Genomic DNA, 13,686 nt, shown 5'->3' with positions numbered 1-13,686 from the left:
ATGACTAATTTTCTTATCTCTCTTAATGGACATTTGCATTTTAAAATGTTTGCCTAAAAGAAACCTCTCATTTGTGGAAGGGTGGCCAAGGCTTTTTTATAGAGAAGGCTTTGGAAATGAAACTTCTCTCTGGCTCTTGTTGTCTACTTTAGAAAACCATTTCCTTTTCTTTGCCCCAGCCCCACTCCCCTCCACCCCCCACCCCCCACCCCCAAAGCTGAGCTAGCTCATGGCTCCCTTCTTGAATGATTGCCAGGCACAATCGGAGTGTTTTCAGAGCAGCCATTAGATGGCGCTGGCAGCCAGTGAGCTGGCCCATCAGCACCTCAGGCTGAAGGAGCAACTGGGAGAGCATTGATCCACCTTGGTGTCCAGTCTTGACCAGGGGCAGACTGCTCCTGTTGTAGAATGTTGATGCTCTAGTTCAATAATGGAGCCCTAAGTTGGTGGGCAAAGCAATTTAGATTAAAGCTCTGAGACCACACAACACATTTGGGCCATAACGATGCCAAGATTTACAAGAGAAGCAGAAAAATGGTAATTACAGGGGCACCTGGGTGGCCCAGTCAGTTGAGCATCTGACTTCAACTCAGGTTATGATCTCACAGTTCGTGGGTTCAAGCCCCACGTTGGGCTCTGTGCTGACAGCTCCGAGCCTGGATCCTGCTTCAGATTCTGTCTCCCTCTCTCTCTGTCCCTCCCCCTGCTCGCTCGCTCTCTCTCTCTCTCTCTCTCTCTCTGTCAAAAATAAATAAACATTAAAAAATTTTTAAAGAAAAATCATAATTACATATCACTATGGGCAAGTGTCAAATAACATATTCATAAAGAAAGAAGTAAAATCATACAGATCTGGCAGTCCCCTCAACTATACTTCAGTTCTCCTCAAGGTTGGTCGTTCTGGGATGATGATTTCCATTTTCTAAAAACACACCTCATGATTTCAGGCCTACCTGAAAAGCCCCCAGAGAGCATTTCCTCTCTCTCTACCCCAGTGACTGTCTGTGTTGTGCAACATGGTAACATTCTCACTGCCCACCCTGTCAGAGTTCCATTCTATTGCTAAAAAGTTAGTTTTCTGAAAGCAATTTGTTTTCTTTTTACTTATGTGTATTTTCCATTTTCTACAATGAGCAAATATTACCTTGTGTTATTTTTTTCTTACAAACAATAAAGCAATGGGGAGATGTCGAATATCGTGCTTTTTGTAGGTAGGGAGAGTGTTATATGTAATACAATAATTGAAAACCTTGGAAAAATAAATCGAAATTTGTAATTTACTAATCTTGATATTAACTTTATAACGGAACTATACTTATTAGAATTTCATATGTGTAGATGAACGCTCTTTGAGCTAAACAAAGCATTGTGTTTGTCAGTCTAAAGCTGTACACTGGCCATGCCTTTCTGTAAAGATCAGAGAAGCAGAGATGCAGAGTTTTCTCCTTTCACCATGATACACAGGCATCCAGTCCTAAAACAAAGTGCCAACGGCATATTAAACCATCAAATAAGGTGTAATCTGGACATATCTTCACAATGGACAAAATAAGTGCACACTTTACTTTCCTTGGCTTCTTCCAGCAATTCTGTGAGAACCACCACCTCCCCATTTATACATGAAGAATTCGGGGGATCCAAATGCCCTGCAGACTCTCCCTGTTTCCCAGGAAACCTCCTTTGCCTGAGACTCCATCAGCTCAAAGGGCTGCTTCCTCCCTGCAATCTAGGGTCTTGGGGCTGGAAGATCCACTGTGCGGTCCCGTGGAGGGCACACACACGAGGTGGTTCAGAACCTTGGACAGTTCCCACACAGGCCACCTCTTTTTAACCCCAGCTGGGTAGAGGAGACCCGTGTCTTGATGGGAGCTTAGCCACATCGGGTGCGCTAAGGTGGGCAGGGAAACGGAGACTCAGGGCTCTGAATCCAAAGACCTGAATGCAGGGAGTTTGTTGTAACTTTTAGCCTTTACTCTCCTGCTCCCATACCCAACGTTCATCTGCGCTAGAGTATATGGTATCTTTTAAGAAGTGACATGTACCCAAGAAAATCGGGAGGAAGAGGAGCCGAAAGACCGGGCTTTGCCTAGATCTCCCCAGAAGTTTGTTGGAGACTCAGCGGTCCTAGCAGCCCAACTCTCCGGAGAAGGCGAGGCAGCAGGCTCCTGGAAGGCACTCACTGCTTTCAGCGTCGCAGCCCAGCAGCCGAAGCCTGGCCCTCTCTGCTCCTCTTTGGGCGGCTTCCCACGCCGCATTCAGGAAACAGAAAGTTTTCAAGAAACTCGGGACCGCCACGAACCTAAGGCTCCTCAAGTCAGCGATCGGAACCGGGCGAGAGCATCCCGAGGCCCCGGGGCCGGGGGTTCCGGGGTAAGAGCGAGGTTCTGCGCCGCTGCGCGCTTACCTGTGGTGGAGAGGCTGCGCTCTGGGCGAGTCCCGCTGCGCCGGGCGGGGATGCTCCTCGGCCTCGCTAGGTCACTTTTCTTCCTTCCTTACTCCCCGTTCGCCGCCGCCTGGTCCGGGTCGCTCTCCTCGGTCCTTATATACCTGCGGGGCTCGCCCGGGTGGGCAACCGACGTGAACTTCCCGGCAGCGTAACCAGCAACTCCCGCGACCATGAGAAGGGGGGGCCATGGGGAGTTCCAGGTAGGGGCTAGCGCGAGAGCAGATGTGCCCGGAAAGGGGGCTGGATCTCTGCCTCCGGAGGCTGGAATTAACACTGTTCCGCTGAAGGGCGCACCTGGCAGCCATCAGGAAAGAACTTAATTAAGGATGGTGTTGGGTCTCCAGGTAGGACGAGCAGGCGGCTTAGCACCCCGGTGTGGGGCAGGCCTAGGGCGCCTGCTGAGATCGTTGAGGAGAGGGTGAAGTTACTTGTGTGCGTGCTTGGACGGGCATCTGCCTCCTTCGCATTTGGAGGTAAATATCACCGCAAAGGGGAGTTACGTCTGTAATGCCTCAGATTTCCCCATCGTTTGGAAACTGCGGTGAAGATGTCATGGGGAATCACAATCCCTCTGTTCCAGGTTAGGGGTGTGGTTGGGAGTTTGGGGGGTAGGGGAAAGGGGGGGGGGGTCCAGAGAAGGTCAGAAGTCACTCACCTGAGGCCCAGGGAAGGCCACCTTCTTGGGGGTGCAAAGTCAAGTTGCACTGCCCCTCCTGGGTCCCAGTCCAGAGCAGGCTCCCTCCCGCGCCCCAAATCCCCGGGGGGAAAAGGTGCTGTTCCCTTTGAGTATTAATGAGGAGTGGGAAGGAGTTGCTCTGTGAAGAGCAGGCGAAATACTTTCCCTGTGGCCTCTACCTTAACCTGGAGTAAAGAAGCAGAAAAAACTGTGAGGAGTCATGGGAGTGGAAGGGAGTGTTGGAACTAAACAGAACTTCCAGTCAAGGCGCTTGTTTTATTTTTTTAATTCTTTTATTTTTCAAGGAGCTTGCTTTAACCTGCCAATCGCAGGAGCTTTCTTTCTTCCCGGTCAGATGTTCTTTCGGATTCCCAAGACTCCCTTGAGAAATTCTGGTTGGTGACCTTGGCTTTATATGATTCCACAAACCTTTCCTTTTGGGACCCAGGAAAAAAATCTACGCTCCTAAACAGTAAACACTGTACTTTATCAGCTGGTCTCGCCCTCTTTCCAGGGTCGTCTCCCACCTGTCCATCTTGCTTCCTCGCATTTCAGTCATCCACAACGTCCCCATTCTCATGAACACTACTTTCTCAAGCCGTCATCTCTCTGTCCGTGCCGCTCCCACAACTGGGACCTCCTTCCTGTCTCCACCCGCCCAGGAAAATTGGACTCTCCTGCGTTAAGATTTACCTTGTCAATTATCACCTGTTATCTGAAGCCTGACTTGGTTAATTGTGCTACCTGGGGCATGAAACACGGCTTTCTCTGCTCAACAGAGACTCCCATTCCCACCCCACCTGTACGCATGGCCTTTATTGCTAGAACAAATTCCATGCTGTCTTCCGTCTCCCCTCCCACCTACTCCTGTCCCTCTACCACCAGGCTCGTGAGTACTCTAAATCAGATTGTGATTTTCTCTTATTGTTCTTTGTATTATTTCATAATACAATGAGAGGGAGCTGGTGGTAGCAGAAAAGCCAGACCAAGAAAAGTTCAGACTGACCCAGCTTCTGTCCTCCTTTGTTAGCTGGAGTTCTTAATTCCCTGTAGCAGAACTGAAAGACCGCTGAATTGCATATAGAATCGCTGGGCGGGTTGGGGAACCAGGATCCAAAGGTGGGGGTGGGGGGGCAAAAGTTGGCTGGAATCAAGACCCAAAGCAGGCTGCTGATCAGATCCAATTAGAAAGAAAACCAGATCACTCCTGAAGTAGGAGGTTGCTGTTCCCACTTAAGCAGATCCCACCAGGAAGGACTGACCTGTTTCTTTAGCACTAGCTTCTCTTTGAAAGCCTAGAACAGGTCACTTTGATTGAGGTGACAATGTGATTCTCCCCCTTTACTGTGACAATGTGGTGAATGACATCGCTGATTTTTAGTGTTACACCAACCATCTACTCCTGGATTGAGCCTAATTTAATTATGCTGTGTTATCTTTATACAGCACTGGGTCAAATTTGCTAATATTTTATTTAAGATGTTTTATCCCTGCTTATGAGCTTGGCGTGTAATTTTCCTTTCTTGCAGAATGCTCGTCAGATTTTGGTATCAAATTTAAGCTGTCCTCATAAAAGAAGCTGGAAATCTCTACCCGCCACTCTTTTTTTATAGTTTGGTACAATTGGTAGTCAATGGTGTTTATCTCTTCCCGAAATGGTTGAGATAACTCATCAGTAATATCATGTTTGTTTGTTGAATGACTTTGAATTACAGATTCAATTACTTGAATAACACTATGCTAATAATCGATTTCTTCTTGTGTCAGTTTTAGCAGGATGCATGCTTCTAGAAATGTATCCATTTCATCTAAATTTTCTAATTTATTGTCTTAAATTTGTTTTTTATATCTTCTTATTATCTTCTCAGCACCTTTGGACTCTCTAATTATGGTCCCCTTTTATCTCTAATGTTGGTAATTTATGGCATCTCTCTTTTTGCCTTGACTAGTCTCTTAGGAGTTTATCAATTTATTAGTGTTTTTAAAGAATCAATTTTAGTTTCATTTATTTTCTCTATTGCATGTACACTTTTATCTATTTCTGAAATTTCTACTGTTATTACTTTTTGCTTTCTAATTCCTAATTAGTTGTTCTTTTTACCCTCTTGAGTTAGACATTAAATGAATGCTTTTACTTACATAGTTGATATTCAACCTTTATTCTTTTCGATATTTTTGTTTATGCTATAAATTTGTTTTAAAGTATGGCTTTAGTTTAATCTCACAAGTTTTGCTATGTTGTATTTCTATTGCCATTTAGTTTAAAATATCTTATTTTCATTGAGATGTCTGAATTAACCTATGGGTTACTGAAAAGTGTTCTGCTTAACCTCCAAACATTGGGGATTTTCTAGTTATGTTCTGAAACTAATGTTTAGCCTAATTACCCTGTGGTCAAAGACCATGCTCTATTTTATTTCAGTCCTTTGAAATCAGGGGGGGTGGGGAGAGCTGCTTAATAGATGGACATATCCCATTTTTATTAATGTTTTGTATGCACTTCAAAATAATATGTATTTTATGGTTGCTTAAATATTCTATATCCTTTCTTTTTTATTTTTTAATTTTAAGGAATCTCTACACCCAACGTGGGGCTTGAACTCATTACCCCAAGATCAAGAGTCAAATGCTCTACTGACTGAGCCAGCCAGGCACCCCTCTATATCGTTTCTAATTATTTGTCATCTTATTTTATTAGTTACTGATAGAAGTGTGATTTTTAAATCGTCCCATTATTTTCATGGATTTATCTTCTTCTCCCTTTAGTCCTGGCATAAAAACAACTTTCTAAAAATCAAATGGTGACTATGGGGCAGTGGTAGAGGGTAATATAGGATCAAGGATAAAGAGAGCAGAAAGATACTGAAGCATGGTTACATGCTGATGGGAATAGTCCAGTGGCGAGGGGGAGATTAAGAGGGGGAAACCAAATAATCCAAGCCTTCTACGAATCCAAGTATTAGTAAGATGAGATCCAGAGGAAGAATCTGACCTTGGAACAGTAGAGGGTCTTCCTCTTCCACAATAGTGGTGGAGGAGAAGAAGGAGGTATAGACACAAGTAGACTTGTAGGATAAGCCATAGGAAGATGAGTGGACTTCTCTCTGAACCAAAGCCTTTAGCTTTTAACCCGGTATTTCCTGGGAATTATCCTGAGGAAATTACCTAACAGTTACACTAAATGCCGTTCAAGACTATTCATACAACATGGTTTATAGTAGCAATAAAATAAAATAAAATAAACATCTATAATGGGATATAGTTATAAAAATCATGGCAAAGCCATGTAATGAAATACTTTGAAGCTATTCAAAACAACGTAGATATTTATTTCCAGACACAAAAAAAATGGCCACTATGTGTCGCTAAGTGGAGAAAGTATAGTAAGATATAGATATAAATAGAGACAAAGATAGGAATTGAGCTAAAGATGAAAAGATTTCAAAGTGTTGGGGCATCTGGGTGGTTCTGTCGGTTAAGCACTGACTTCGGCTCAGGTCATGATCTCACGGTCTGTGAGTTCGACCCCCGCGTCAGGCTCTGTGCTGACAGCTCAGAGCCTGGAGCCTGCTTCGAATTCTGTGTCTCCCTCTCTCTGCCCCTCCCTGCTCGTGCCCTGTTTCTCTCTGTCTCTCAAAAATAAATAAACATTAAACAAAAATTTTAAAAAAGATACAAAGTGTCAGTAGTGGTTATTCTGGTTATCTAATTACAAACCACTCTCAAAACTTAGTGATTTGAAACAACACTGATTTTGCTCAGAAATCTGCAGTATGATCAGGGGCCGGCATATCCCTGCCCCACTTGGCATCAGCTTGGGTAGCTTAAAGGCTGGTGTCTATGATTATTGAAGCCGCTCCTTCACATGACTGGTTCCTGGGCTGGAAAGAAACATCTGGGGGCAAGAAGAGGTGGGGCTCCTCAGACACTCCTTTCTGTCTCTGTGTCTCCTTGCCACGTGGTCTCTTGCATGTGGCTGCTTTGCGGGGGCTGGACTTACACAAGGCTCATGCCTCCCAAGCATGCACCTGGAGGTGGTTTGCTCTGCCAGGTAGAGGCAGTGGGGGTGGTCAGCAAGAGCTCCCCAGAGAAGCAAATGCTGAGTCGGGCCGAGCCTTAATACAGTAGGTCACCAAGACGAAGAAAGGAAAGGCAATCCAGACAGAGGGAACAGCATGTGCAAAGGGCTTAAGGCAGGAGAAATCCGGTTATGTTCCTGGCACTCTGGGTGCCAGGTAGCAAAGGGAGAGAGAGAATACTGGAAACAGAAGCAGGAGGGGAGGAAGTGAGGACCATTTATGGACCAAATGTCTATGGCAGTGAGGATAATCAGAGGGGAGGGAGCCCGGAGACAGTAAGGGATGATCAGAGAAGTCCAGTGCTCTGCTCCAGGGCCTGGAGACCAGCGCAGCCAGGAGTGGCAGCGGGGAGGGGGGAGATGAGACAAAGGCGAGGGCATGAAGCACAAAGAGGTACGTCAATGTGGGGGAAGGAGTCACGGACTCTTCCCTGTCTAAGGTTGTTGTGGCTGCGTGGCTGGCACAAGGCCATGCCGTGGCTTTACAGCTCCACCACCAGGCTCCCTGATCCTAACCCCCCTCAACGACTGCTGAACTGTGTGACTCGCAGCAAATTCCCACCCTCTCTGTGCTTAGTTGTCCCATCTGTGAAACGAGGGAAATGGTTGCGCGAACCCATGAGGCTGTCATGTGGATGCAATAAGGTAACACACGTAAAGGTCTTAGAGCAGAGCCCGACCAGCCCTTCGGAGTGCTAGCCCTTGTCCTTATTATTATAGAAGCGCTGGCCCAGGAGGACCCGGCCTGGGAGGGGGAGAGGGGAAAAGGCAAGAAAGAAGGGAAAGGAGGAAGGAGCATACAGGGGGTCTCTGGACAGGGTAGATGAGGGCTCCTTTAGAGACGCGGAGTGTGACGACCCTGGGGCTGAGGTGACGCACCCACACCTGGCGGTGGGCACAGGGCCAGAACCGCTCTCGTCATCCCAGCTTTTCACCTTTGAGGGTTTAATTGAAAAAGCAGTGTCACCAGGGTGTGAGTGCGTTACAAAGACAGGTGCAGGGGTGGCCTCCAGGGGCGAGGGAAGAGCTGGGAGGACAGCAACAAGGATGGGTGGCTGGGAGCCCAACACGGGAGGGTGGCCTTGCCCTCAGCCTCCAGGCACTGGAGCCAGGCAATGGGGGACATTTCCCTGGGAGAAGAGGAGCCTCTTGGGGGGGGAAGCCAGGGAGCAGGACCCCCGCCAGGCTGGTGGACCGGCCCTGTGCTGCAGAGAGGAGGGTCTGTGAGAAGGTTACAGCAAGGTGGATGGGGTGACCAGGGTGGGGCGCTTTGGGCGCATTCTGCTTCCCTCCCCCACCCAGGAGCGGAGGAGGGAAGGGAGGGCAAGGAGTAGGGGGAGAGGCTGGGAGGGTCACTGAAGAGTCAGGGTCTGTCCTGGACTCTTAGGTTAGGACAGTTAGGCTCTGATTGGATGCAGGGTTTGCGGAGAGGGAATTTGGGCAGAATTTAGGGTGGGGCTGGGGGCGGGCAGGCTGGGAGGACTAGCAAGGGAGGGGGTTGGGGGTGGGGAAAGGCTGAGACATGCCCACTCGGAAGCAGCTACTGTCCAGTCTGCTCTCTGCCCCAAACCAGGCCCCCCAGGCCCCCGTGGTGCCCACACAGTGCTCCCTCGGAGGTCACCAGGTGCGGTGGGCAAGTGCTGGCCCGGAATGCCCAGATCTGCTTCCATCACTCATTCACTCAACAAATGGCTATCGACCCTCACACGTGCCTGGACAGACCTCTCCTGTGGGGGATTCAGCTCTAGGGAAACTGAAAAAAAGTAGTCAGTATTAACCTGAAAAACAGACACTGCCAGGGCGCCTGGATGGCTCCGTCGGTTGAGCGTCCGGCTTCAGTTCAGGTCATGATCTCACGGTTCGTGGGTTCGAGCCCCCACGTCGGGCTCCGGGCTGACAGCGCGGAACCTCTTGGGACTCTCTTTCTCCCTCTCTCTCTCTCTCTGCCCCTCCCCGACTCGCTCATGCTCTCTCTTTCAAAAATAAATAAACTCTTTTAAAAAAGATAGGCAATGGCTGTTATTTTGCCAGCAAAAATGGGTTTATTCGGGGGAGGATGGCAACCCAGGGCACACAAGCTGCAGCAAAACCACAGGCCAGTCTGAGGAATAAAGGAGAGGCGTGGTTTTTAAGGACAGAACGGGTGAGTTGGGAAAGCTGTTATAAACTAAAAGGACACTGGAGTAAACTGGGACTTTGACGGATGACTTTTCCCTGGTAGAGCTGTTGTCCTGGGTGATGAGAAAACCTTCTCTTCCTCCAGCTGGAGTAGTAGAGTAGTATCCATGTGCAAGGTCAGGTCTAGGTAAGGTCAAGTCGATCTCTTCCTGTCGCCAATTGACCACAGGTGGGAGGGCATGAGAGCTCCCGACTCCATTGCAGTGAGGTTTCCCATTACTAATTTTCACGTCCATAAACAATTACGAGTTGTGATTAGCACAAGGCAGGCAACTGAGTGGGAGAGGGGAGGGCAAAGCTCCTTAGCAGAAGCAACGGCTGGTGCCAAGACCCCGGGGCAGAGGAGATAAGAGAGTTCCAGGAGCTGCTGGAAAGGGAGGAAGGGGAGGAGGGCAACCCTCGGGACGGAGGGACGTGAGGGCACAGGTCTCGAGGACTGTGATGTCGACTTAGATGACGACTTAGATTTTATGCCAAGAACAGAGGGACACCAGTGCGGGCTGTTAATCAAGGGAGGAACTGGATCCTCTCGAGTTCCTCTAAGACATGGTCCCGGCTGTTGTCCGCAGAACCAAGCAGAGGGCGAACAACCAACGGCTTCCGTTTAGAGTCAGGATCAACAGGACTTGGAGATGTGGGAGTGAAGCAAAGGGAGAGCTTAAAGAAGTTTCCGGATTCTGGTCGTGAGTCGGTGGGAGCTGGGAGCCTTCAGAGACATGGGGGGAAGACTCCGGGGGCGTGGAGGAAGTTTGAAGGAGGAAACCTCGAGCTCTGCGGCCTCAGGCAAGTTACTCCTCCGAGTTTCCCTGGGGACTTTCAAAGCCCCATCTCCTAGTGCTCACGAGGGTTCTTGCACACCGAGCAGGTGTGAGAAATGCTAACTACCAGTAGATTCTCGGCAACTGAAACACTAAGAATTCTCCAAGGGGAGGGGGCAAAGAGCTAGCCTCCACAAAGGGGCCCTGAAACCTGGAGCAGAGCAGAGGGGAAAGTCCCTGGTGCCCCCTGGCCCAGGGAGTGGGGAGGGTCCCGCTGCCCCCCTCTATCCCCTGCCACCCACACTTCCCGGCCCCCAGCCCCTTTCACGGAGCTGCCCATTCAGTACAGCAGCTGGGCCACTTCTCGGGCCTTCAGTTTGACCCCAAGGGCAGAGAGGAATCAATTTGTGCAGAGAATTGGAATGAAAGCGATTTCAATTGACCTTTGAGTGGGGTTTTAATTTGCTTTATTACAGCCAAAGGGGCCTCATGAAGAGACCCTTGAGACTGCTTTTATCCACTAATGCGTGCATTAGCGCAGCAGCCTGGGCCTCGTCTGGATGCGGGGCGGGCAGAGGGGGAAAAGGCCAGAGAGGGCCCAGGAGCCAGCGTCCACGCCCCTCCCAGGAACCGGTTCGCAGGCCCCTCAGGGTCCAAGGCAGAATCACAAGTGGAGGAAGAGGCAGTGGAAGGTTCCAGCCCCAGGTCTGCTGCTGGGGCGCCTCGAGACCTGGGCCGGCACCTCCGGGTTGGTCTCTGAACAGTGGCAGGGAGGGGACTTGTGGAGTGGATGGCCCCTCAGTCCCGGCCAGGCCCGATGTTCTGTGGTTGTAAGCTCATATCTGCAAACTCTGGGGTAAAAGTAACTGGTTTTATAGAATGTGGCCTCGAATGGGGACAGCAGAGCCTGCTGGGCTAAGGAGCAAAGCTCTGTCCTTCCTCCTCATAGGTCGCTGTCATGCTCTTCCTGGTTTTCTTGACATTTCTGCTCTAGTCCCCTCTATGGGCCAGTCAGATCTCTGTTCTCTTCTCCCCCAATTCCAAAGGAAGCCAAGGGGGTGCCTTGATGAATTCCCTTCTCCTCTACTGGGCAGAGCCCTGCAGGCAGCTTCCTGGGGGGGGTCCAGGTGGCCTACAGAAAGCCAGCCCCAGAGCAGAGAGCCCCCTGAAATTGCTTCTCTACACAGGGCCAACGTCAGTGCCACCGGGTAGGACAGACGCCTGTGAATTCATATTTACGGTCCCACGTTAGAAATGTCACCCACTCTGTACGTGAGGATGTGGCCACATGGAACCATGGGTATGTTCTTTCAGAACCACTCCCTTATCCTAATCCCTTTCTTCAAACTGAGGGCTTGTTCCTTTGCAGTCGAAGTGGACTTCCCGGGGGGGGGGGGGGGGGGTGCCTGGGTGGCTCAGTCGGTCAGGCATCTGGCTTAGACTCAGGTCATGGTCTCCCGGTTGGTGGATTTGAGCCCCACATCAAGCTCTCTGCTGTCAGCACAGAGCCGGCTTTGGATCCTCTGTCTCCCCCTCTCTCTGCCCCTCCCCCGCACGCACGTGCACGCACACGCTTGCACGTGCGCGCGCATTCTCTCTCTCAAGAATGAATGAACATTAAAAAAAAAGTGGACTTCCTGGAGGTGGGGGTCTTAGTGAAGATGTCACCGACATTAAGGGGACACCGAGCTCTCCTACGTGATGCCCCCCTGCAGCCACCAGTTCCAGACAGAGCCCAGGTGCCAAGAGCCACCATTCTGATGCAGTGATGGTCAGAATGGTCGTTTTGTAGGGAAATGCCTTTGTTGGACAGCTGCTTTTCCAGAAGAATGCGGAGTTCTCTAACCAGGAGTTGAAGTCAGGAAAGTGACTCGGTGGCCAGGAAGGACGCTGATAATGCACATCCATTAGCGCATCACAGGAGAGGCATTCAGAAGCCCGGAATTGTCCTCCTCCTCCAGATCCAACAATGGCTTCTGTGGAGGGGCTTGAAGTGGCCTTTCTACAGGCACTCAGCTCAGCCCCCATCTCTGAGCCCCACCCGCTGGTGCTCCGCTTCCATTTCAGGCCCTGCTCAAAGGAATGGAGGTCCAGAGAGCCCACGCCCTGCCCTCAAGTCCCGTTGCCCTGGGAGAGTGACGCCAGGCTTGGGCAGTGCCGGTGCACCATGACCTGATCTGCCACAGCGCCAAGAGACTGCTATTCCGCACATGCACCTGAACCTGGGTGTGCACGTCTTGGCGGGGGGGTGGGGGGGGTGGCATGCGGGGGTGGAGGAAGTGAGCAGTGCAAGGACATCTGGAAGGTAGTTTGATCTGGTTTTTAAGAAACTGCCTAAATCTTTCTGTCCAGATGAAAGTGATGCCCTTGGGGCACCTGAGTGGCTCAGTCGGTTAAGCATCTGGCTTCGGCTCAGGTGATGATCTCGGGGTTTGTGAATTCGAGCCCCACGTCGGGCTCTGTGCTGACAGCTCACAGCCTGGAGCCTGCTTGGGATTCTGTCTCTCCCTCTCTGCCCTTCACCTGCTCACGCTCTGTCTCTCTCTCTCTCTCTCAAAAATAAACATTAAAAATATTTAAAAGAAAGGAAGGAAGAAAGAAAGAAAAGAAAGTGATGCTCTTCAAAGCATTCCCCCTCTCGTTCTTGATCCCTGTGGTGGGGCCGGGGCTGGGACTTCCTGCAGACCCCTCTGGAAGAACTGCCCCCAACACCAGTTTCTAAGTCACCTAAGAAGGCCAGTCTTCTGACTCCAAAGTCACATTTTTAAAAAATGTTTATTTATTTTTGAGAGAGAGAGAGAGACAGAGACAGAGAGAGACAGAGCTCAAGATGGAGACACAGAATCCTAAGCAGGCTCCAGGCTCCAAACTGTCAGCTCAGAGCCTGACGCGGGGCTCGAACTCCCAAACCGTGATCATGACCTGAGCTGAAGTCAGACGCTTCACCGACTGAGCCACCCAGGTGCCCCTAAAGTCACATTTTTAAAAATGCACCCATTATATTCCTCTTATTTCTCCTTTATATTATAGTTAGGTCTGTATACTGAATTTTTTTCTATTTGTGGTGGATGTGGGAAGGTTATATTATCTGTGAGTTTCAAGGTAGTAAATAAGATCTTACAGAATATTTCCTTTAGAAGGGAGTTTTGCTGCTGGTGGAAATGTAAAATAATGGAAAATAGTTTGAGGTGCCTCAAAAAGTTAAACATAGAGTTACCATATGACTCAGCAATTCTACTCCCAGGTCTATATCCCAAAACTGAGACACGAATGTCCGTAGCAGCATTATCCATGATAGCTAAAAAGCAGAAACAGCCCAAATGTCCATCAACCGAAAATGGATAAACAAAATGTGGTGTATCCTATACTGTGGAATATTATTTGGCAATCAAAAGAAATAAAGTACTGACAGATGCTACAACACGGAGGGATATTTAAAACGTTTTGCTAGGGGGCGGCGCCTGGGTGGCTCAGTCAGTGAAGCATCCGACTTCAGCTCAGGTCATGATCTCACAGTTCGTGAGTTCGAGCCCCGCATCGGGCTCTGTGA

The sequence above is a fragment of the Felis catus genome, chromosome A3, assembly GCF_018350175.1.
Source record: "Felis catus isolate Fca126 chromosome A3, F.catus_Fca126_mat1.0, whole genome shotgun sequence".
NCBI lineage: Eukaryota > Metazoa > Chordata > Mammalia > Carnivora > Felidae > Felis > Felis catus.
This window is presented reverse-complemented; position numbering follows the sequence as displayed.